Below are 24,654 nucleotides of genomic sequence, written 5' to 3'. Positions count from 1 at the left end.
TCCATTCATACTAAGTTACTAACTAAGGGGGGCTGAACCAAGGGCCCCCCCATACACACTATCTATCTAAGAAGGGGGGGCTGCTGCTTGGCCCCCCCCCTCCATTCATACTAAGTTACTAACTAAGGGGGGGGCTGAACCTAGGGCCCCCCTCCATACACACTCTCTATCTAAGAAGGGGGGGCTGCTGCTTGGCCCCCCCCCTCCATTCATACTAAGTTACTAACTAAGGGGGGGCTGAACCTAGGGCCCCCCATACACACTATATCTATCTAATAAGGGGGGGGCTGAACCTAGGGCCCCCCTCCTCATATAGTGTGTTTAACTAAGGGGGGGGAACCTAGGGCTCCATACCCTGCTGGCCCCCCTCCATTCATTCATACTAAATTACTAACTAAGGGGGGGCTGAACCTAGGGCCCCCCCCATACACACTATCTATCTAAGAAGGGGGGGCTGAACCTAGGGCCCCCCCTCCTCTATAGTGTGTTTCTAAGGGGGGGGCTGCTGCTTGGCCCCCCCCCCCTCCATTCATACTAAGTTACTAACTAAGAGGGGGGGGCTGAACCTTGGGCCCCCCCCCATACACACTATCTATCTAATAAGGGGGGGGGCTGAACCTAGGGCCCCCCCTCCTCTACTATTAGTGTGTCCTTTCTAAAGGGGGGGGCTGAACCTAGGGCCCCCCCTCCTCTATAGTGTGTTTCTAAGGGGGGGGCTGCTGCTTGGCCTCCCCTCCATTCATACTAAGTTACTAACTAAGGGGGGGCTGAACCTAGGGCCCCCCTCTTCTCTATAGTGTGTTTCTAAGGGGGGGGGGGGGGCCCGCCCGGCTGCAGCTGCGGCGGCCCCCCGCCCCCCTATCCATACTACGTGGAGGGCTCCAGGCCCTGCCGCCCGCCGGCCGCGCTCACCGCCGGCCCCGCGGCCCGGCCCCTACTCTCGTGACCGGACCTGGCGCCGGCTCCTCCAAACCATGCTCCGGATGCAGCAGCAGCCGCCGCTCCACGCGCGTAGGCCGCTGCCGGCTTTATAGTCCGACCCCCGCCTCGCCATTGGCCCGCCCCCAGCGAAAGCCAGAGCCAGCCAATGAGCAGCCGCCGCGTCAGCGGAAGGAGACGGCCCCACCCTGGGTGGGGCCCTTTCCGGCCCGCGCCCTATAAAGCTCTACGCCGCCCGCTCCTTCGTCTTTGCTATGGGAGCCGCCCTCACGCACGGCCACGGGGGACTGCAGCCAGCCCGGCCCAACCCGCCGCGGGAAGAGGAGAACCAGTCCGGCCATTCCAGTCTCGGAGCTGCCCCTGCTGGAAGTAAGCAAGGCCCCCCCCCCCGCGGAAGGGGGGGGGGGGGAATCAAACTAACCACAAAACCTGCTTTCTTTTGTAGGACGCATCAATCCACTGACCTGGTCATAAGAAACGGTTCCCAGGATTTCCCGCCCGGTGGAGGACGACTGGAAATCGGTTCTGCGGCATTAACCTGTGGGATGGAAAATACAGCAGGTGACTATGATTTGACTGGCGGCTCAGTGTGGGAGGGGAGGGCATGGTGCTCTCGCTTTGCGGTGAAAGCACATGACAAACGAACTGGGCGTTGAACCCCGGTACCACACCTTTTCAGCAGGAGACTGGTAGACACGCACCCTGCAGATACATTGACCGGCTCGAGGCCCCAGGAGGAGGCACCCCAGGGCCCTGACTGCCAGGTGCATGTTTTGAATCCTAGCCCACAACTGCAGGCAATTAAAGGTAAGTAGAAATAAAATATCAGGAGATGGTCTGAGCACCATGGGTGATTTCCTTAGCTGTGCATGTCACAAGCAGCGTGTGCAAAAGCGTCAGGGTTCTTCCCTATTCAAGCAGGGGGCTGCATATAGCTCTGCCTGGACTAGAGGGTGTAACCCCAAGAACACCATGTATCTCATCCAACCCCCCGTGTTTAGTCATCCGAGGCCACGACTAGAGGTTACCGAACTCTTGCGTTCTAGTCCTTAGCCCTGGGCGTCTCGGCCTCGGCCTCCATTTCTCCCATCTCCGAAAGAAAGTATGGACCCGGCTTACCTGCCTCGCTGGATGAAGGTGAGGGTTGCCGGGTCAGCCTTCGTTATCCTCGTAACGGGGGCGGGCTGCAAATGGGATGAGATGAGGTGGTGTCTCAGCTGAAAGTCTTGGACAGATGGAGAGTCCGGCGTTAGGCAGGGGGTTGCGCTTTAGTCAGAAAGCCCCGCTGCTCCTAGCCTGGGACTTAATATGTTTGTTCAGTGCTGGCAGAAGGCGGCCGTGAAGCCCGGTAGCCTTTCCACCCTGGGCAAGAGGGATTACAGACAGCCATGAGTGTAGGCAAGGGCTAAGCTACAGGGCAGCTGTGCTGCAGTTTGTGCAGATGCTCTAAGCCATAGTTTCTCAACCTGTGGTATGCGTACCTCTGGGGGAATGCAAGACACAGGCAGGGGCTACTGGGGGGGGGAAGAGAGGAAGCAGCCTGCAGCTTCCCTCCAGGTCACAGCTCCCAGCTGGGAGGTGGGGAGCAGCAGCAGCAGCTAGTTTCTGGTGGAGAGGGGTGGGAGCCCAGTCCCAGCCTCCCGCTTCTGGGGAGCTGGGTTTGCGGCGGCCGGGCTCTGAGCCTAGGGACAGCCTCCAGTGCCCTGGCTCGAAGACTAGCAGTGGCTGCCTGCCCACGTCCCTGGGTGCCAGCTGGGGCGGAAGCCTCCTCTGCGCCCCCCGCCCCCGATCAAAGCCCAGTGCCCAGAAAAGTTGTCAATTGCACTGCTGAAGTGGAGCAGTGCAATTGACAACTGACAGCCCCAGATTTTACCACTTCTCCTCTTTTCCTGTCCATCTCTCTCACCTCCTTCCCTATCTCTCAGCACAGGTAAGCGAGCGGCCCCCCGGACCCCTCAAAGGCATGGAATTGCCCCTGAATTTCTTTGGGGGGCAACTGGAACTAAACTAGCCCCAAAACCCGCTTTCTTCTGCAGGACGCGTCAGTCCACTGACCTGGTCATAAGAAATGGTTCCCAGGATTTCCCGCCCGGTGAAGGACGACTGGAAATTGGTTCTGCGGCATTAACCTGTGGGATGGAAAATACAGCAGGTGACTATGATTTGACTGGCGGCTCAATGTGGGAGGGGGGACATGGTGCTCTCGCTTTGCGGTGAAAGCAAATGACAAACGAACTGGGCGTTGAACCCCGGTCCCACACCTTTTCAGCAGGAGACTGGTAGACACGCACCCTGCAGATACATTGACCCGCTCGAGGCCCCAGGAGGAGGCGGCACCCCAGGGCTCTGACTCCCAGGCGCCTGTTTTGAATCCTAGCCCACAACTGCTGGTGCTTTCCACCTAGCTTTTGGCACTCTTAGTAAAAATATCAGGAGGCGGTCTGAGCACCATGGGTGATTTCCTTAGCTGTGCATGTCACAAGCACCGTGAGCAAAAGTGTCTGGGTTCTTCCCTATTCAAGCAGGGGGCTGCATACAGCTCTGCCTGGACTAGAGGGTGTAACCCCAAGAACACCATGAATGTTATCCAACCCCCCAGTGTTTAGTCATCCGAGGCCACGACTAGAGGTTACCGAACTCTTGCATTTTAGTCCTGGGCGTCTCGGCCTCGGCCTCCATTTCTCCACTTTCAGAAAGAAAATATGGAACCCGCTTACCTGCCTTGCTGGATGAAGGTGAGGGTTGCCGGGTCAGCGTTCGGATCTGCGGGCTGCAAATGGGATGAGATGAGGTGGTGTGTCAGCTGAAAGTCTTGGAAAGATGGAGGGTCCGGCGTTAGGCAGGGGGTTGCGCTTTAGTCAGAAAGCCCCGCTGCTCCTAGCCTGGGACTTAATATGTTTGTTCAGTGCTGGCAGAAGGCGGGCCGTGAAGCCCGGTAGCCTTTCCACCCTGGGCAAGAGGGATTACAGACAGCCATGAGTGTAGGCAAGGACTAAGCTAAGGGCAGCTGTGCTGCAGTTAGTGCAGATGCTCTAAGCCATAGTTTCTCAACTGTGATGCAAGACACAGGCAGGGGCTACTGGGGGGGGGGGGAAGAGAGGAAGCAGCCTGCAGCTTCCCTCCAGGTCACAGCTCCCAGCTGGGAGGTGGGGAGCAGCAGCAGCTAGTTTCTGGTGGAGAGGGGTGGGAGCCCAGTCCCAGCCTCCCGCTTCTGGGGAGCTGGGCTTGCGGCGGCCGGGCTCTGAGCCTAGGGACAGCCTCCAGTGCCCTGGCTCGAAGACTAGCAGTGGCTGCCTGCCCACGTCCCTGGGTGCCAGCTGGGGCGGAAGCCTCCTCTGCGCCCCCCGCCCCCCGATCAAAGCCCAGTGCCCAGAAAAGTTGTCAATTGCACTGCTGAAGTGGAGCAGTGCAATTGACAACTGACAGCCCCAGATTTTACCACTTCTCCTCTTTTCCTGTCCATCTCTCTCTCCTCCTTCCCTATCTCTCAGCACAGGTAAGCGAGCGGCCCCCGGACCCCTCAAAGGCATGGAATTGCCCCTGAATTTCTTTGGGGGGCAACTGGAACTAAACTAGCCCCAAAACCCGCTTTCTTCTGCAGGACGCGTCAGTCCACTGACCTGGTCATAAGAAATGGTTCCCAGGATTTCCCGCCCGGTGAAGGACGACTGGAAATTGGTTCTGCGGCATTAACCTGTGGGATGGAAAATACAGCAGGTGACTATGATTTGACTGGCGGCTCAATGTGGGAGGGGGGACATGGTGCTCTCGCTTTGCGGTGAAAGCAAATGACAAACGAACTGGGCGTTGAACCCCGGTCCCACACCTTTTCAGCAGGAGACTGGTAGACACGCACCCTGCAGATACATTGACCCGCTCGAGGCCCCAGGAGGAGGCGGCACCCCAGGGCTCTGACTGCCAGGCGCCTGTTTTGAATCCTAGCCCACAACTGCTGGTGCTTTCCACCTAGCTTTTGGCACTCTTAGTAAAAATATCAGGAGGCGGTCTGAGCACCATGGGTGATTTCCTTAGCTGTGCATGTCACAAGCACCGTGAGCAAAAGTGTCTGGGTTCTTCCCTATTCAAGCAGGGGGCTGCATACAGCTCTGCCTGGACTAGAGGGTGTAACCCCAAGAACACCATGAATGTTATCCAACCCCCCCAGTGTTTAGTCATCCGAGGCCACGACTAGAGGTTACCGAACTCTTGCATTTTAGTCCTGGGCGTCTCGGCCTCGGCCTCCATTTCTCCCATCTCCGAAAGAAAGTATGGACCCGGCTCACCTGCCTCGCTGGATGAAGGTGAGGGTTGTCGGGTCAGCGTTCGTTATCCTTGTAACGGGGGCGGGCTGCAAATATTTGGATGGGGAAAAAATTCTAGTGAGAATTAGGGTGATACAGGAAGTGATATGGATAGCACTCTTCCATGCCTGGGTGGGTGCATGGCCCCTATTCAGCAAAGCATTCAAGCATATGCTGGAGTCCATCCTTGTTCAGCAAAGCACTTGAGACCAGATCCTCAAAGGTGTCAAAACACTCAATGATTTAGAGATTTATTGGAACACCGCCCATATCAGCTCCAGCGCGCACACCCAAATTCATTACCATCAAATGAGCTCGTAGCCATGACGCTTGTACAAGTATAATGATAGCTGAGAGCAGCCGCAGGTGACAGAAGAGTAGGAAGATGTTGACCCTCTCAGGAGGGACGCACTGAAGTCTTAGGTCTGAAGCCAGATTTCAGACAAGGATCACGTCAGGAAAGGGCTAATCTATCCGCGCTAACTGCCGTACAATTGTTTTAGTTCTTGGATCACAGCAGATCAATGGTCTATAGATAGTTAAATTGAACTTGAATTCCAGATATGTACCTAAAATGGTAACCCAATGTTCTGTAACCACTCAAGCGGTTCCAATGAGGTTCAAACAGGCAAAGCCTCGAGCGGGGCTGGTACATAGAATTTTTCTTTCCTTAGATGGGTTTGTCCAGCTTTACCCTTTCATCCACCCACTGCTTCTGAGAACAGAGCCATTGCCTAATGTTGATGTCTTCTTGTTTTGGGGATGGTAATTGGTGAATGGGTGTAGAGGCAGATTATGGAGCATGTGGTGCTAAAGTTCCAACCCAGGTATAATGGGGTCTAATACTGCATGGTACTGAGCCTCCTGGCAGGGGCCTACCCACCCCCCGCTCCTGATGACTTCAGCAGGAGAAGAAAATACTTGGGACCTAAATAAGATATGGCTACAAACAGTGATCTTAGCTCAGATTTTCCATTACTTGTGTGTGAATTCCACGGAGCTAGGGTTACTCAGCACCTCATAGAATCGGTGCTTCAATTTTTGAAGGCTTGATCTTGCTCTCAGTTACACAGTGGTATAAATTAGGAATAATTTCCCTAAAGTCAGTGGTGTCACATGTGCAGAACAGGGGGAATGCAATCAGCAGTCAGGCCCAGTGCATTCTTTCTATGAAGGATGTTATTACCATAGATAAAGTTGAAAGTAACTGGGGAGGGGTTGAAGCTGCAAAATTCAGCTCCAGATCTGGACTTCCAGAGTGTTACCATCAGGGCATATTGATTCGGAGAGCTCTAAGTAACCTTACAATCTAAGCACTGGCTCTCAGATCAGAGAATCTCAGAAGGAAAAGGTGGTGGGTGTCTCTTTTTTTTTTTGACCCCCCAAGTTCCCCGGGACATTTTGCTGTCAGTTTTAGAAGTATCATCCTGAGACTCATGTTCATCATTTCAGAACAGTCAAACAGATTCATTCCCATAAAAAGCTTGTGCCCAATTAATTTCAGACATTTCAACAACAGCTGATGGCCTGGCACCTAATTAATGTGCAATTATAAAATGGCAATAATGAAATGAAAGTTCAGCGCAGTCCTCCATACATGCTTCTGACTTCCATTATTGCACAGGCTGCTTTCATCTTTGTAACATTTGTATTTGGTGTGAAAATCAAATTCCAACATGTCCTAGTAATTTTTCTTGTCCAAATGGATGTGAAGGACTTTAAATTTGACCAGTTTTGCAAGCTTTTTTATTTAGTCCTGTTTCATTTCTGAATTAGATTCCTACTTACTTAGCTGTGAACTTGCTTTCCTAGCATGTTGACCGAATATCACAACACAATATTTCTTCAATTACCTCTTCATTAATATGTCTCTTTAAACAGCTTCTAGCACAATGGGGACCTAATCCTGATGGGGATTTTAGGTAAAAGAGAGCATCTAGGGCTATTTATTGTAATATAATTATAACTACTTTCTGGAGGAAGATAGAAATTAAAATTCCCTTTGTAGCCAGTTTTCAAACTAGGACTCCAGACACCTGGGTTCTACACTGACTTCTGCTGCTCACCTTCTGTGTGAGCTTGGGGAAGGCATTTAAGCATCTAACCCCATGGGCCTTCATCTCTGTTACTCCGTTTCCCTTCTTACCTTTTGTCCATCCTGTCTTTTTAAACTCTAAATTCTTTAGTGCAGGGACTAACTTTTACTTGGGATTGTACAACACCTGGTACCATGTGGTTCTGATCTTAAGAGGGGCTGGTTGGCACCACTGGAGTATAAAGATAATGAAATCACCATCCTGAGATTTTGATTAGAACTGGTTTCACGGTGACTAAATATTCTGATAGCTCGTCTTAGCTTACATGCGGTCTAGTGCAGTGGTTTAAAACCTTGCATGCCCAGACTATGTCTAAGGGGTCCGCAAAAGGTGGTTGTTACCATAAACCGTGGTTGTCAACCTGTGGATCCCTGGGGGGGTCTGCAGACTACATCTAAGATTTCCAAAGAGCTCTGCATCTCCATTTGAAATTTAGGGATCCACAAATGAAGAGGCTCAGAACCACAGGTCTAGTGATTAAAGCAGAGGACTGGGTCTGAGTTCCCAGGTCAGCCTCACTGTTTCAAGTCATGATATAAACTCTCGGGCTCAGTTACTTAAAGATGCCTACCTCCCATTGGTTTATCTTGAGTGTTATGTTCCTAAATACTTCTGAGAACCTGGGTTTGGTGCCTTAGTTTACCTGAAATTGGGGGGGTGGGGGGAGAGAAGAAGGGAATCTTAGAGTTGTAAGATTCCCTTTAATATTTCTAAAGTTTTTCGGAGATTCTTGAATAGAATGTGATAAATAAAGGCAAGCTTTAGTTTAAACACAGTTCGGTCCCAGTTTTGTTCTAAATGTAGCTTCAAGCAACTTTGGCCTCAGAATAGGAGACATTCAATGGATGTCCTGGGAATAAGTCCGAAGTCTCAGAGCTGCTCAAAATTACAGCTAACTCCCTAGAGCTCCAACGAGTTTATGGGCAGCTGGGGACAGTGGGACCACAGCAACATGCCTCTGTCCTTCAGCCATGCCCTTTACCAAAGGAACTGCAAAGAGAATGTAGAACTTCCACACAGTCTCTATGCTGTCCAGGGAATCATTCCCTGTATGGTGGGGGCAATACCCTGTGGCAGAATCGCTCGGGTTGGTGGCCCCTTTGCATCATGGGAGCAATAATGTGAAGAGAATAATTGGGCCCAGAAGAGTTTTCAAAATAGTCTTAAAACAAGGAATTTACAATTAGTGTCAGTAAATTACACCGCAGCGGATCAAAAGATTCAGCAATGTTTGTGAATTAAGTGCTTGATATTTATACCTCTGTAAGTGGCATAATATGTATTTTTCCCCCTTCTATTTCTTTCCATTTCCCAATGAAATAATTAGTTAGTATGCTTTCTGCTCACCTGCTCTGATTTTACATTTGGCATCTGTTTACAAGTACTAGCTGCCTAGAGGTTTCAATTAACTTTTACCGAAATACTGTTCATTAATAAAACCCCAGGACAGTAAAACATGCCACTTAGTTCAGAAAAAAACCCAATACATGCTGCTTTCAAATATGAATGATCTTTATTTTTAGATCCACACACATGGTGCGCAATGAGACGTTTGTCATTCAAACCGGTCTCATTACAGGCATTTTAGTAAGGTTTGGAATTTAAAATACAGCGGGCAATATTGTATATACTTGACATCTGATTCTCTATTGCCTTGTACGATTGTCGTCACCTGTGCAACATGAATGCAAAGGGGGTATAAAATGCTACTGTAACTGGGTAGTCTGCACCTTTAAGGATAAGGAGACCTTCTGCAGGCCAGCCCTGGTCAATTGTCAGGCCCTGCTTTGAGCAGGGGGTGGGACTAGATGACCTCCTGAGGTCCCTTCCAACCCTCATCTAGGGCTCCCTTCCCAGCTGGATGGTAGAATAAGTGATTATAAAAGCCAGCAAGTAGTTCAGGGACTGTGTGAGGGAGATAGTAGGCTGTCAAGGGTAATTGAAAGGATGTTCAGGGGGAAATGCGGGAGCCAGAAACAGGAGTCTGAAGCGCTATTCCTCCCTTCCATTTTTGAAGTCTGAACTCATCAGAGCTGGAAGCCCGTCGCGTCCCGGGCAGTCGGGTCCTGCTCTGCATTTTGCCACACGCCAGGCCCACACCTGCATGTGCTGAAACTGCAGAGGCGGCTCCTTGTAGTGAGGACTGTCCAGAAAGCAAGACAGATCTGTCACTCAAGGGTGAGGGCAAGGTAAGGAGCACGCTGGTGGAGGCAGAGGCCCACAGACCAGGGAGTTTTAAGTACAATGACCTATACAGGTGCTGCTAGATCTAAGCGGCATTTCGGTACACATGGGTGATCTAAGAATCCTATGCGTCTTCTCTGGAGCCGTCCACACCTGCACAGCAGCTCTGCTGCTTTTTGACCGTTCCGCATCCCCTATTCTGAATGTATTTTGCCCCATGAGTCTAAATCTACATGCATACACAGCATCCAAACCTTCTGCCACTTATTCAATGGGAGTTGGTCTGGAGTAAGAGGCTCCAGAAATTGGCTGGACGTGACTAAAAAGCTCAAGAACCGGAAGTAAAGGGCGGGCGGGGAGAAATATAGTTCCCCAAGAAATGCTTGGAGAAGCAGCAAGAAAAGCCAGAAGGGAAATAATTCACTAGGTTAAAATGCAAAGTATATATAGATCCGCTAGAGGGAGCTCAGAAACCATTGAGTGCTAAGCAAGAGCAAGTGTTATGAGGTAGAGATGGAAAAGACTTAAGATCATGTAGTCACCTGGTTCCCAGTCTTTTCCAGATGGTGATCCCATGGTGAAACAGAAAACAGTTTCACGGTGTTCCAACTCCCCCATCCACCTATCTATCCACAAAGGAAAGGAGACACCTTTCATGACCTGCAACCTGCTGGGGGTTGTGACCTCTGACTGAGAAACTATGTTCTAGAGACAAGGTGGGTGAGGACTTTTTTTTTTTTTTTTGACCAACCTGTTGGCAAAAGCAGCTTTTGAGCTTACACAGAGGTCTTTCTTAAGTCTGGGAAACCTACTCAAAGTATCACAGCTACATACAAGATAGAACAGATTGTTTAGCGTAAGTACTTAGCACGTTTCAAGGAATCCATAGGGGGGAAGGAAGGGAGGGGGAAAAAAAAGCAGCTTGGGGAGGTGGTTAGTGGGTTATGCATTGTTGTAATAAACCGTAAACCCAGTATCTAGTCACTCCAGGATTGTAAGTGCTTAGCAAAGTTCTATGTTCTGGTCCATCTTTCCCAGGCAGAGGACAGAGATGATGTTACATAGACAAGGTAGTATATTTTTAAAATAGAATCGTATGTTATTTTTGTCTTATCAGCTTGATATATGGAAAATAAGCCACATTCGTTATATTAAAAACAGACTCGATTTCCAAATTTACTTGGAATTCCCAAAGCAGGAGACAGCAGACATAGGGACTATTCTGAGTTTATCCAACAGTGGTTTTATACTAGCGTTTCTAGAAGTGATTGAGGAATGGTTTCCTCCCTCCTCCCCTGTGACAAGTTTGAACAAAAACTTCTCATTTGTCACAATATTTTATTTGTTTTGGAGATTTTTCAAAAAAGAAAACCAAAAATTCTGGTTTTCAGCAATTGGAAACTGTTGTTGAAAAAAAATTTTAGTTTTCTGGTTTTCTAAGACCCTCCCGCACGTACTGTTTTCTACTTGAAATCATTTTAAAGCCAAAGTAGGAATTTTAATAGACAAAAATTTGACCTGCTCCAGTAATTTCATTAACTTTAGTGAAGTTAATCCTGATTCACATTACCAAGAGGGAGATCAGAATCAGGCTTATGTTGATTTTACTGTCCTCTCTTCATTCCATCCCTTTTTTTAAGCCCTCCAGAAGTGCTTCACCAGCTTATGCAAGGTGAAGAACTGGCCCCTAAAGTTCCTTATTTCACTCTGCACCACAGAGTTATTGGGAGGAATTCCTAAAGCATTTAAAGGTACAGTACTATTAAATGCAGAAACTGCCATGCTGAAACAGACCAAAAGTCCATTTAGTGTCTGACTGGTGCTGCAGCAAGGGATTATAAAGGCTTTGATTTACACTCATACAAATCTCAAAGACCGGTTCAATTTGCTTTCAGAGTACCTACAGAAAAATTTTACATCAATTGTAAACCCTTTTTGTACTGCTGCATGCTTGGATATAATGTCATTCGGTTTACAGTAGTTAAGGCAGAAACCAAAACCCCAGATCTGATAACTTCAAGGAAGTTTTACTCAGCCTGTACAGCTGGCCCGTGTCTATAATGGGAGAAATCAGACTCCTGAATCTGAGAACCTCAGAACTTTGGAAAAGTTTGGACACAGATCCAGCTGGAAACTTTCTGCTATGCCATAATGCTATCTTGTGGATACGGCACATGTCTAACACGAAGTGGGTTAGAAAGAGCCATGATGATGTGTACCAAGTTTTGGAGTTCTGAGTTAGACCCTAAATCTGCTTTCATGCAACATATTGTTGATGCAGTATTGCCAACCCCAAGCATTAAAAAACTCTTGACATCAGCCTAAAAAATCATATGATTTTTTTTAAAAATAAAAAGTGGTGGGTACTTCATTTGCCTTCTGGTGTTTGAGCCTTTAAGGTGCATTCAGGCCACATTTTCAGGCTTTTTTCCACAATCATGAGGGCTAGAAAGTCCTTATTCTTTAAAATCAAAGTTGAAATGCTCACCCCCACTGGATTCTAGAAACAGTGTCTTTCAAGAGTCACACTAAAAATGAGGTGATAACCTTAATATAATGACTTAAAAAAAGAAAAAACATTAATCTGAAACCTAATATTCCCAGCTGTCTCAAGAGTACTTAGATTGCAAAGTCTTGAAGCAAAGACCATACTTTTGTTATGTTTGTACAGCACCTAGCACACCCGAGCCCTGATTCATTACTGGGGCTAGTAGGAGCTACCGCATTAAATATAAAGTTAATAAATAACTTGTATTATACATCTAATACTAAATAAGTCTTCATCTATTTTGCAAATCCTGCCCCCCTAGAAGTCAATGGCAAAATTTCCAAAGTGGGACAAGGAATTGAACCATGACAACATGAACCAAGCTCCCCAGATCTTAACTGCCCTAAATTCTGAGCAATTTCAATTCCAGATCTGCATACCCCTATGCTTCCCGTTGAGGGAATTAGAAACTTCCCCTGTAGACAAGTTTTCTATAATTGCCCAATTCAGGACGTCTTAAATCTTTTCTCTGGCATTGTCCACTGCCAGAGACAAGATACTGACCTAGAAAAGGCACTAGTATGACTAGGGCCATGTCTATACTGGCAGCAGCAAATTTGCCGCCGCCAGATGGATCTTTCTGGATCGATTGAGCGGTCAGTGTAGATGCTGGTAAACCACCACCTCAAGTAGCGTAGCGCTGCGTCGACGGGCACAGCGCACTGTAGACAGCGCGCAGAAGGGAAGCAGAGCAATCCACGTGAGTTACGCAACCTACTCTGTGTAGGTTGCATAACTCCCATCAACTGCCACCGAATCTCCAGGTAAGTGTAGACCAGGGCTAGGTATAGCAATTCTTAAGTTCCTATGATTGTTCCCGCTCCCCCCCTTCCAATCTTATGCAATAAAGATGGATTGGTTTCAAATAGCACTGAAATATCAATCTGCAATAGGGGCTCCAGAAACGGAATTATTGTTATGAATTCCTGTCTGACAGGGTTAAGCCTGTACGTTTTAGACGACAGGTCAGAATTTTAGGGCTGACGCCTCATATGGGAAACCATTAGTGAAGCTTGGGAAGGGCATGGTAATGGTTTTCTTGTGCATTAGTAAACATCAGAGTTTCTGGAGTGCTTTATTCTGGGTCAGTCACCTGTATAACAAGCAATGAATACAACATGCAGAGTGCTAGAACAGCATAATCGAGTCATTTCAGAGGTCCTGAACTCCATCATTGTGAAGGATATCGCCCTGGGTTAAATTTTCAAGACGCCTCCAAGTCCCATTTTCAAAAGTGACTTGAAACTCAATAAAAGTCAATGGGACATAGGCTTCTAAGTGTCATAGGCTCTTAGATTTTTGAAAATTTTACTCCAGAGACTGATGTATAATTGATAACAAATTTCTTATTTAAAATGTGTACATGCCTGATTTTGCTTCATTATAAGCATACTCCACAGCATAACTGAACTCACCAAAAATATATGCAAACTAAACTAAGATTCACTGAGTTAAATAGCAATAGTTCAGGCACTCAGCAAACTTCATCCTTCCTTGGTTTGTTTCAAGTACTGTCATTTGCTTTTAACTTCCATCTGCCATAATGAACTCCCATGTATTGAAAGTAAATGTAATTTATCAAGTGTCAAGTGCTGAATTATCCAGGTAATTCAGTGCAATGTTCCTTTTTTCTAATTTCCAGACCATTACATAGGATTGTATGTTTTAACGATTTGATGTACTACTTATCACAACAACGTGACAAAACCTTTCTATCGTGTGTATTACGTTTAAAAAAAAATATATATCAAGATTTGCTCTTAACAGGGAATTAGACTGCATTAAGAGGGAGAAATACAATGTAGATAACAAATTGGACCACAGTTACTCAACCTAATCATTTGGGAACACAGTAGAAGAAGAATAGTGGTCTCAACCAAAATATGGTGCCCAGACACTACAGTGATGGCACTCTAGAAATACCTGGTTACAATAGATAGTTCTAGCAAGTTTATAATCTAAGGGCTTGTGAAATTTTCAGCAGTTTTATATATAGCAGTAGAAACATTTTAGTTTCAGGTTCATTCAAATCCACCCACTCGCTGTAGGGACTGAATACAAAGTAAAATTCAGTCGCGTCTCACCACAGTGAGACGCTATGGAGGTTTCCCCACATGAAAACGTTCCCAAATCTGATCCTAAATTCGAGTTTGTAAATGCAATACGAAGCCCTAACCCTTTCAGTTAAATAACATGCTAAATTGTTATGCACACCAGAAATTCTTCACAATTTTTTGCAAATGTTTTCAAAAAAGGAAAACTTTCTGCCAAACATTTTTCACATGTAGGCAGTGTTATAGCCCAGTTGGTTCCAGGATATTGGAGAGAAGGTTGGCGAGGTAATCTTTTATTGGACCAACTTCCATTGGTGAGAGAGACAGGTTGTCTCTCTCACCAACACAAGTTGGTCCAATAACAGACATTACCTCACCCACCTTTGTCCATCCAACATTTGTTGGTAATTCAGGCCTGATCCAAAACGTAATGAAGTCAATGGCGAGATCCCCACTATTGCTTAAACATTGTCAAAGGTGAAATAAGGAGCAAATCTGTAAGGGGTGTAGATGGGCCCGTCGCAACGCACCATTTAAGTCCATAAAATACTGTTCACGTGGAATTTAGATAGCATAACGCCTGTGTCCTGATTCCTCCCTCACAGGATTGAATTCCAGCCTTAATGACATTATTCTGTGGAAATTCAACTCCTTCAGAGCACGTAATCCGTTCTTGTTTGTACAAAACGTGCTGTTTCTTTCTGTGTGCAAGGACAGCTTGCCTACTCCTCTAATTGCTCATGTAAACTCTCATCCTTTATCGTGAGTAACAGATGCTCTTTTGACTCCAGTGTTCCACCAGTTTATAGCAGTGGATGAGCTGCCCTGTTGTACAGGATTTGTTTTTGTAGAGACTAGACTTTATTTTGTTCAGCTTTCGCAGAAGCGCTGGGGGGGGGAGGAGTGGTAAAACATCAATGCAGACTAAATTGCTTCATTATTTGTACTAAAGTTGGTTTGTGTGGGAGGCAGAAAATTTTCAAGATAATACATTGTCATTAAACAATACAGCACTAAAATAGAAATGTACATTTAAAACACAAGGGGCCTCTTGAGCCAGCTGAATTTGTTTGGTCTTCGTTATCTGGTGGCTATTTGCTAAGTAGAGAGTCATAATGGCATCATATAGGCACACAAAGAAACCTCGGTACTGTAAGGTACCCATGGTTCAACTGGATATTTTCCAAGAGTATCTGAGATTGGAAGAGAAAGCGGACAAGGATGTGGGAGCTGAGAAAATAGTCCTGACAAGAGGACATTGCTGAGTTCTAATCCCAGCGTTGACACTTCACGTGTGGTTCCCATTCAATGTGCTGGGATTCATATACCCAAAAGCCAAAGTTAAGGTTTTCAAAAATGACTAATGGAGCTGGTTGGAGGCATTTTGACGGAATCATTTTCCATGGAATATGCACTTCCATCAAAATGCTTCATGAAATCAGGTCACTTTCACCCCGATTTCTTTTAGGAAGGAAATTTGACAATGTGGCTAAAGGAATGGACTCTCCGTGGGACAAGGGGACCTATTTCATAACCACAACCACGCTATAGCTATCCATCTGCTGTCTCCTCTGGTCTTGGGGATAAGCCACTGAGGCTGAAAAGGTAAGATTTCAATTCCTGGTTCTGCCAGATTTCCTGGGTAACCTTGGCCAAGTCTCACGACCTCTCTGTGCTTCACATCTCCATCTCTTAAGTGGGGATAATACTTCCCTTCTCCCACTCTGAGACTTTAGACTGCAGGCACTTCTAATCAAGACCGTCTCTCGCTGTGTGTTTGTACAGCATGGAGCACAGTGGATCCAGATCGGGCACTGCCATAGTATAAAAGTTTAATAAGGCAAAGTTGTGAAGATTGATTTTATGTATAGGTAGATAGATTACTTGACATTTACATTGCACAGTTATTCCCACACTGCTTATCTTTCTCTAATCACACCACGAAACCCCTCAGCTAACATCTTTAAGGACAGGGTCTGATTTTCCAGCTTGTGGCAAGAAGATGAAACTCAGGATCTTTGGTGTCAAAAATGCTTTTGTGGCTTAGGTCTTAAAAAACCATCTTTCAAGAAAGTTAATTTCTTCCCTTGGCAATATATGTGGTCTGTGAGATGAGCTGTGCCATCTCCTAAATGATGGAACGCAACTATAACCAGGCATTCAGTTACAATCCATCTCCTCCCACCTCTTCCAGCTGTGGGGTCTGAAATGTATACACAAGAAAAATAGCAAATACAGGGACAGGCAATAAATAATCAAAGGATCCGTTAACTTGCTGCACGGTAAAAAACCAAGTAGTCTCATTGTCCCAGCATCCTGTGGCTTTTAGAGGTCATAGGAGGGTGGGCCCTTAATGAGTATTCCATGGGTTCTCAGCTGGGAGGTCTATGGCCTGTGTTATGCAAGGAAGAAGACTAGATTCTCAGATGGTCCCTTCTGGCTTTAAAAGTGTACAAGTATGTGACTTAACAGGTACTCCCTTTCTTTATGGCTAAAGGGGAGGAGAGTCCTTTTTTGTTCTGTTGTAACATGGAGGAAATATGGAAAAGGAAGACGGCACGGAACTAGCATAGCATGTTTGGTTATCTGCGTGCAGGGCACCGCATCCATCTGAAGTCTGGCACCTTCTAGATTTGACACAACTGTCTTTTGTAAGTCTTTATGTTCTCTTTGCTCCCCAATATCTTCAATGAACCACAAGGCCACCTTTACATCCTTTTCCCTGATCCTTATTCCATGCTGACTGTATGCTTTTATTGCCCACCCAATCCCCAGTCCAACAAGCACCCATTTTCTCCCCCTTCACATTCTTCCTCTAGACATTTCTTTAGCAAAGTTGGTCCAAAATGATTATATTTCAAAAGGTTGACAATCTTGCAATTAAAAGAAATTGATTACACTTCCCCAAATCCACCCCCTCTAATTTTCAGTTAACTGTAGATCTGTTTGAAAGGTTTCAAACTTAGAAAGTGAAATTTTGAAATACTGAAATTTTAACTACAGAAAAAGGACAAAATTTCTGCAAATCTCATGAATTCTAACCTCTGCCCACACCTCCTCCTTTAAAAAAAAAAAAAAAAAAAAAAACTAGTTCTCCTGCTCGGTATGCATGGGGATAGCATCAGCTGTACTCCAGGGCTAAATTTGGCCCATTAAAATCAAATCCTGCTCTCATATCTATGCAATCTACAAAGTCTGAAGACATTTAACTTCAGGAATAAGGCCCATCTCCTTTCTCAGACTGTGGCGGGGGGATGCCATGTTAACACGGGTGAACAAGTTATGTTTATTCTGAATGTAGTTTAGCGGTCAGACTATTGGCCAAAGTTCTCATGTAACTACAAGGAAGTTGGCAAAAGTTAGTCGCAGGCACCAGTGCCATGGAAGTGTAGCCTATAGAACTAGCCTGCTTGCTTGCATTATATAGATATGTATCTTTTCTTATAGATTTACGTACAATTGTGTGATTATAATAGAATTATAAATTTATATATATTTTGCTGTAATGCAGGGTATGTTACAGGACATCCTGGAGGACAGCTACGTTGTTATTATTATTATACACACATTTGGGAACTAGTGTTAACGGTATAACAAAAACAAGACCTGTATGGTTTTGTCCTAAATGAGTTAGCAGTTAGCAGACATACTCGGGACCTTTGGCCTAGACAAGTGTTGAAAGTAATGTCAGGCCTAAACTAGGACACCACAAAACCCACGTAGGTGAAGTCATGGATATCCAGAATATTCATGAACCTGCCGGCCTATAGAGTATGCATACCCCAATAATTTGGGGTGGAAAATCCAAATATGGATTTAGAAGGGGAAGATCGAGCTGTTTGCTGCGATTGTCATCTACTCTTGCTTGAAGCTTCTTTTAGTTAGTGTTAAGATTTCTTCTTTATTCTATACTTAGTCTTATTTGTAGTCTTAGTTTATAGCTCTTAGCTCTCAGCTCTCTAGCAGTGCTTATTCCACCCCTCTGCTCAAGAGTTGAGGAATCAAACGTCTCTCTCAACCAGGGAAGGGCGTGAGTATAAGAATCCAAAGCATATCCTAGAAATATATATATTATATAAGTCTCTAAAATTTGAGATTGGATTATCCATTATCCATTTGATCGTTTATTTTCTATATCAGTTATTTGTCTATCATTTTATGTTATCTTAATAAAACTTATAAAGTTATACAAATTTGGTTCACTAAGAACTTCCTGTTGTACACCCGGGGGTCCTTATAAAATTCTTCTGGAGCCTGATTTAGGACAAGAACCTTCTAATCCAATCAATTGGCAAACCTATAACTCTATTAAATAACTAATACACTTAAAATCAGGCTACAGAAGCCAGAGGTAGAACATGGGTGAAATCCTGGATTTGTTGAAATCAAATGGAAGTTTTGCCATCAGAGAGCATTTTAGCCAATATCCTTCTGTGATGGGAACTTCGAAAATAAATAAAAACAAATAGCATGTAAATGAGGCCAGAATTTAGATCAAAGGACTGATGCCTCTGATCGACTCCAGCTGAATGTTACAGTAGAAAGTTCTTGCGTCAATGAGACAGTTCTCATTTTAGAAATAGCTTTCTCACATTGTGGTTAGACCTTTCATTTTATATGAGCCAGGGAGACCAGAGGATGGGGCAAATAAGCCTTCATAGAGCTAGTTGACTTCTGTCCTTGAAGCCACTCCAAATCTATGTGATCTCACAGAGGAAGAGCATCTCCGACAAGTCTGAGATCTGTACAGTATAGTACGTCAAAGAATCACTCTAAGGGGATGGTGAAGTTTTATCCAGTTTTATGCAACCCAGCCAGCTCATCCTGACACTGTTACTGTTAGCCTTTAACAGCCAATATTCCATGGCCTAGAAAAGGCAGCCTACTCTATCTCACTGCGTTTAGAAAATATTGTCACCGTGGTATCTACTGCTATATAATTCCTCCGAACCCAGGTCAGAGGTTTTTCTTGAACAGTAGGGGGGCTAACGTTAAAACCTGGTTAAGCGCCCAAGTTAACTATGTAGTATAGACACACCCTTAGGGATGAGAGAGATGTATCCAATGAGTTATAATCTTTTTAACAGGGCAACAGGTTGGCAGTGTTTCCAACACGTGAAAACTAAAAATGGAATGCAAACAAAGTGAAACTAATTAATTTGATTGTACATGTTGCCTGGAATATTAAACATAGGGGAAAGTAAAAGAGATTACAACCATTCTTTCCATTTTAAATAAAGTGATGTTAAAAATATAAGTGAGATTTTATAGAGAGAATACACACATGATCTGATGATCTTTTAAATGGACCACGTCCCTTTATTGCTTTTTTTTTTTTTTTTTTTTTTTAAATGTATATAGTCTGCTAGGTTTTGTTTCCAGGTGAGAATCCAGTCATCCCATGGGAGCAGATTATTAGGAAGGACAGTAAGAATTTAGGCTTATACCACAATGTGGGAAATTTTTCAAAGGAAGCGTTTCCACTTTCAGTATTTGCTATTTGTCTTTCATTTTCCCAACAATCCTATTCATTTCATATGCCATTTGCTGCTATCTACATTTGCCAGATTTCGTATGCCTGAGAAAACAGGATGTGGTGCTTCTGTTCTAAGAGAGACAGAGGTTGTTCTAACTATTTATTAAGTAGAATCCTGTGTATTTTCTTCCTGAGTTGAATTTAAATCGTCAGGCTGAGACTGTAAACAAATCAAAGGAAAGAGGGAAGACATATTTATAGGAACTAGAGGGACAGCCTAAATTGTTTCCTCTAAAGCTTAATTAGCACAGTGCATACATTCCACATGTGCTCTCTCTGCAGCCTTGTCAACTGTTGTATATTTCACTTACTTTGAGACTGCAATGTTGTGATGTATAGCAGTGTCTATTGCATCTAAAACAAAACTGATTGCATGAGGTCAGGTTGACATGTAAAAATCAGCAAGCGGAAATAATGGGGTTCACTATGTTTTAAGTGGGATGTGGTCAGCTTTACCCTCTCTGAACATACAGCCTGCATCCCCCTCATTTCAGTCCCAAAAGTACCTACATTACCCACAAATGTGGTGTCCCTCTCACTGTTACCCTTCAGTTAGGAATCAAGAGTAAGGAATCCTGACAATGAGGTTGCAGAAAGTTCATGCTCTGAGGCAGATTTTCTAAAAAAAGGTCAAGGGCAGATTTCCAGGTATGTGTGAGGCTCACACTCAGCACCTGCATTTTCCAAACTGCTCAGCAGCCAGCCTGTGTGGTTTAGAACAGCCTTGAGGCTGCTCTAAACTATCCCAACATCAAGGAAAAACCAAGAGGTCTTTGGCATCCCCTGCACGACTCAGAATCCGCACCAAGGTCTCCATACAGCCTGGCTTGAATGCAACAGTCATTGGAGCACCTTCTGCCTACAGTACAACACCCACTCAAATAAGACATTTGAGGCTTCTCAGACTCATCCGTGTGCCAGGGTAAGCCCTTATTACTACTAACAAAGTGTTTTTACAGCTCTCAAAGGGGCGGGAGATCTCAAAGTATTTTATGCAGATACATTGTTTCATACAGCACTTCTGGTTTCTGATGAGTGTTGTCACTATCCACAAAAATCACAACACAAGCACTTCTAATAAGGAAACTTTAACCAGTCAGTTACTGTGGCACCCTGGGGGTTTGAGCCTGCAAACGATACAGTGAGAAGAGTTACTCATGTGCTTCGTGGTCTGCAGGAAGCGATCCTGAAAGCAGTTGATCTATGGGTTTAGAGAGGTAGAAGTGGTATTTACTATAGTTAAGGCACTGCACTGGAACTCAAAAGATCTGAGTTCCATCATCAGCTGTGCTATAGATTTCCTGTGAGAGAGTTGGGGCAGGTCACTTCCCTTCAGTTTCCCATCTGTAAGAAGGGATGTGGTGGGGTGTTCACCCCACACTCACCCCGGAAGGGGTGACAGTGGATGGATGGGTGAATTAACTGTCTAGGCTGCTCTTGGAGGAGCAGCCAGGAAGCAATGAGGACTTACTAAAGGATGAAGCTCACCTGGGCAGGAGAAGTCAAGGCTTGTATAAAACCAGGTTGCTAAGAGCAGAAAGGGGCTGCAATGAGGAGGTTTGCAGTCTGAGGCTAGGGAGAGAAGGGGACTTGGCCCAGAGGGAAGAACATGCCTGGAGGCCAGTGGAGGGAATGTAGGAAACATTCCAGGGAAACAGCAGCAAGGTGTGGGGACAGTGCAGACCTCCTTAGCTGCTGGTTGTAGCGTTCCTGGTCTAGAAACCCAGAGAAGACAGCAGATCCGGATTCCCCTATCAGCCCCTGGGGAAGTGGCACCATTGAGGGGCAGTGAATTGGAAGACTGTTTGGGATGGTTGGTACACTCACCCCAGTGCAAAGCTCCTAGCTACTCAGTCACTTGGCTAGCTCCACTCTCCGAAGTAGAAATAGAAACTCATTTGTACTCTTCGTCTGCAAATGAAAGTCTTCATTATCTCATTTCAGATGATTCTTCAGTGACACATCTCAAGTGTTTGTCTGAATAGGAAAGTTATCTGCTGCAGTCCTTTAGATCTTCAGGTTCCCTGGCTTGTCTTTTAACAATGCTCTAGTGTTCACAGAGAAAGGCTTGTCTTCAACCGTTCTCTTTCCTTCCTGCTTATTTCCCTGACAGCCCCCCCTTTTAAATTAAGAAAATACATTCATATACAGCAAACATCCCAGTAAGGTGGTCACCATGCAGTAGCCACAAATCACCACACCTTACTCACACTGGATACTTGCTTATTCCATGAGCAATCTTACTGTCTTTAGTAAAACTGTCTCGGGGGGGGGGGGGAGTGTGTGAGTCAAGAGATCAGAATCTAACCCGCTATATTTCTAAAAAAGCTAATGCAGATTGTCAGCAAAAACAAACCTCCTCCATATATTTCTGAGGCTGCAGCTTTTCAGCTGTATCCAGATGGAGAGGAAAGGTTTATAACAGTCGTCTTCTTTGCCCTCAGAGGAGGGGACTCCAAGACTGGCCGTCTATAGATCTCAAAGCAGTTTACAAAGGAGGTGGGTGTTGTCATCTCCCGTTTACAGGTATGAAAACTGGGCACTGAGAAGTAAATACACAAAGTTCAGAAGGGCCTACTGCAATCTAATCTGCCTGTCTAGCACAAACCACAGAACATGCTAAAAAAATTCCTAGACCAAGAATTCTTGCCCATGGTCACCCAGATCTCAGAGTCCCAGTCCAGGCACTATGCAGTAGCCCACACTGCCTGACAAATGTCCATTCTGATCCTGAAAGCCCCCTGACTGTGGAAATCCCACTGAGCTCACTGGGAGTTCAGCACATGGGCCACTTGTCCATTCAGGCCTTAACCGTTACCCTGTCGTATCTCATGTGGTTAATACCCATGTGAGGCCAAAGTGTCAGAAGACCTCTGCACCCACTGTGCTCAGCTGTTCTGAAAAACAAATCTAGTCTGGATTATGGGTGCCCCACTCTCGAAAATACAAGTGCAGACTTTAATGCACAGCTGGAGAATAGCCAGTAGCTATAGGATCATGGAGCGCAATAATACTGCTACTGTGGGCCAGATTCCAGCAACCAGGAATTAGGTGAGGATATTCTCCAGGTGAAGGAGAGGCTATGAGATCCTTGGGGTGAGTGTGTTTGCATTCTTGCCTTGTGCTTTCTTGATTAAATATATAGTCCTGTCTATTTTAGAGGCTGTGTGCTGAGCTGAGCTGGGTGCTAGGTTAGGCTGAGATCTTACTAATGAGGCTCTAGCCTTTGTTTTCTAACCCTGTGGGATCCTCAGACCAGTGAACTGAGCTAATTCTGGGACAACAGAGGTTTAAAAAGACAGCTCCTAAATGACTAGAGGAGCGAGGGAACATGGAGGAGGAATGTGAGATGCAGATACAATTAAACATTCCAAGTTTAGGCCAATAATGCTCCCCTCCCCCAAGACAAACCCCATAAGAGTAAAAATACAGGCAGAAGTGTGGCGGCAGAGTGGGAGCGATCCAGTTTATTGAACTGAATGTGGCAATTACTTCTCTTGTGGGCAAGTACCATACATGTGCATTTGCTGCAAGCAATTCGTGGCCCTGAGACAGAGTATAGGCTCTTCAGACTACAATGGCTGAACTGCAGGAGCTAAGGGACAACAATGAGATGTTCAAGGCTACCTGTGAGTGGTCCCACCCCAGATCTGACAGCCTCTCTGCTGTGGAGGATGAAAGTCTGAAAGGAAGGAGCACATCAAGCTGAAGTGGAAGAAAACTATCCCATAGGTGGTACCCTCCTTCCAGATGATGTTATGGTATCCTCTTGCCCATAGGAGGAAAAGCCAATAGTAATAATAATTGAGGATTCAGTTATTAGAAATAGATAGTGGGTTTATGATGGGGAGAACTGCATGGTGAATTGCTCGCCAGGTGAGAAGGTTGTGGATCTCCACAGACAGCTAGACAGATGTCTGTGCAATGTTGGGGAGGAGCCAGTGGTCCTGGTACAGCTAGATAAAGGAGCACTCTAGGAAGACAAGGCAAATTAATTCTTTGCAGTGATCTTCACTGCTGAGAATAGGGGGAGATCCCCACACACAAGTCATTCTTTTTAGGTGACAAATCAGATAACTTGCTCAGAATGAAGTGTCAACAGAGAAGATTTTGGAACAAACTGATGAATTAAACAATAATTAAGTCACCAAAACTGTAGCTGGTTTCAAAAAAGAATTAGGAAAGTTCATGGATCAATTTACTATAACCACTGGATCACTATAGCCAGTGGTTATTAGCCAAGATAATAGCTCTGAGCATGCCTAAACCTCTGACTGCTGAAAGCTGAGAATGGATTACTTATAATTGTGCTGTTCTGTTCATTCCCTCTGAAGCCTCTGGCTACTGTCAGACATGATACTGGGCTAGATGAACCATTAGTCTGACCCAATATGGCTGTTCTTACGTAGGGTCAGTTATACCATTGTCAGTCCACCGGGGAGAGAGTCTATTGACCCTGATGTGTGAGTGGTAGTGGAACTTGGCCCACTAAATATGTACTGAGCACAGGTATAGCAACTCTTCCCATCCCTTCATCTGCCCCTGAACTTTGTTTGCAAGTTATATTAAGAAGGTCACTTCTCTGCTCTGGTTTAGTCCCCTGTGACATGGGGGTGGTACCTATCATCAGGGGATATTAATGTTTGTAAAATACTTAGCCTCCATTGGAAAAAAAAAAAAAAGTCTTTAAATACCATCTTCATGACTAGGCTACATCCTGAAGTCCATTGGGAGTTTTCCTTGAGTAAGGACTTACACTCACTCTCACGCACCTTAAAGAGTAATGGTGTATTCCAGAATGAGCTCAGTTGTGGCAAGTTCCATCCCCTGTATCTCAGCTGTCCATTTCTCCTATTCCCATGCTGAAAAATTGCTATGTGCTGAGCAAAAGGTGTCAAATTAAAACATCCTGAAAAATGAAAGCACTTGGCAAGTGGTGTAGCTCCCTTCCTTTCATGCTTTTTTTCCCCCAATTGGCAACCCCTTGAAATTCCCT

At 45.4% G+C, this 24,654-nt stretch overlaps 1 long non-coding RNA gene across 11 annotated transcripts in view; it reads left to right on the top strand.

Annotated features, from left to right (window-relative positions):
• The first annotated feature begins 1,047 nt into the window (after window positions 1–1,047).
• The window catches only part of LOC137144811 (uncharacterized), a 31,192-nt gene continuing 7,585 nt past the window's right edge, over window positions 1,048–24,654 (top strand). The window contains exons 1-8 of one of the 11 annotated variants that reach the window (XR_010917496.1): window positions 1,048–1,308; window positions 1,385–1,500; window positions 1,619–1,746; window positions 2,976–3,091; window positions 4,541–4,656; window positions 15,591–15,727; window positions 16,620–16,773; window positions 21,603–21,794. This is a non-coding gene — a long non-coding RNA (uncharacterized lncRNA). Of the gene's footprint in view, window positions 1,309–1,384; window positions 1,501–1,618; window positions 1,747–2,975; window positions 3,092–3,208; window positions 3,407–3,590; window positions 3,675–4,540; window positions 4,657–4,773; window positions 5,241–14,727; window positions 14,961–15,590; window positions 15,728–16,619; window positions 19,453–21,602; window positions 21,795–24,654 lie in introns of those variants that run through there. The other 10 variants (XR_010917497.1, XR_010917498.1, XR_010917499.1 and 7 more) reach the window with 10 other exon arrangements.

The sequence above is a fragment of the Emydura macquarii genome, unplaced genomic scaffold, assembly GCF_026122565.2.
Source record: "Emydura macquarii macquarii isolate MOO-44397 ecotype Brisbane River unplaced genomic scaffold, CSIRO-AGI_Emac_v2 contig_3486, whole genome shotgun sequence".
In the NCBI taxonomy this organism is placed as follows: Eukaryota; Metazoa; Chordata; order Testudines; family Chelidae; genus Emydura; species Emydura macquarii.
The sequence above is the reverse complement of the archived record's forward strand: the minus strand, read 5'-3'. Positions and strand labels throughout refer to the sequence as shown.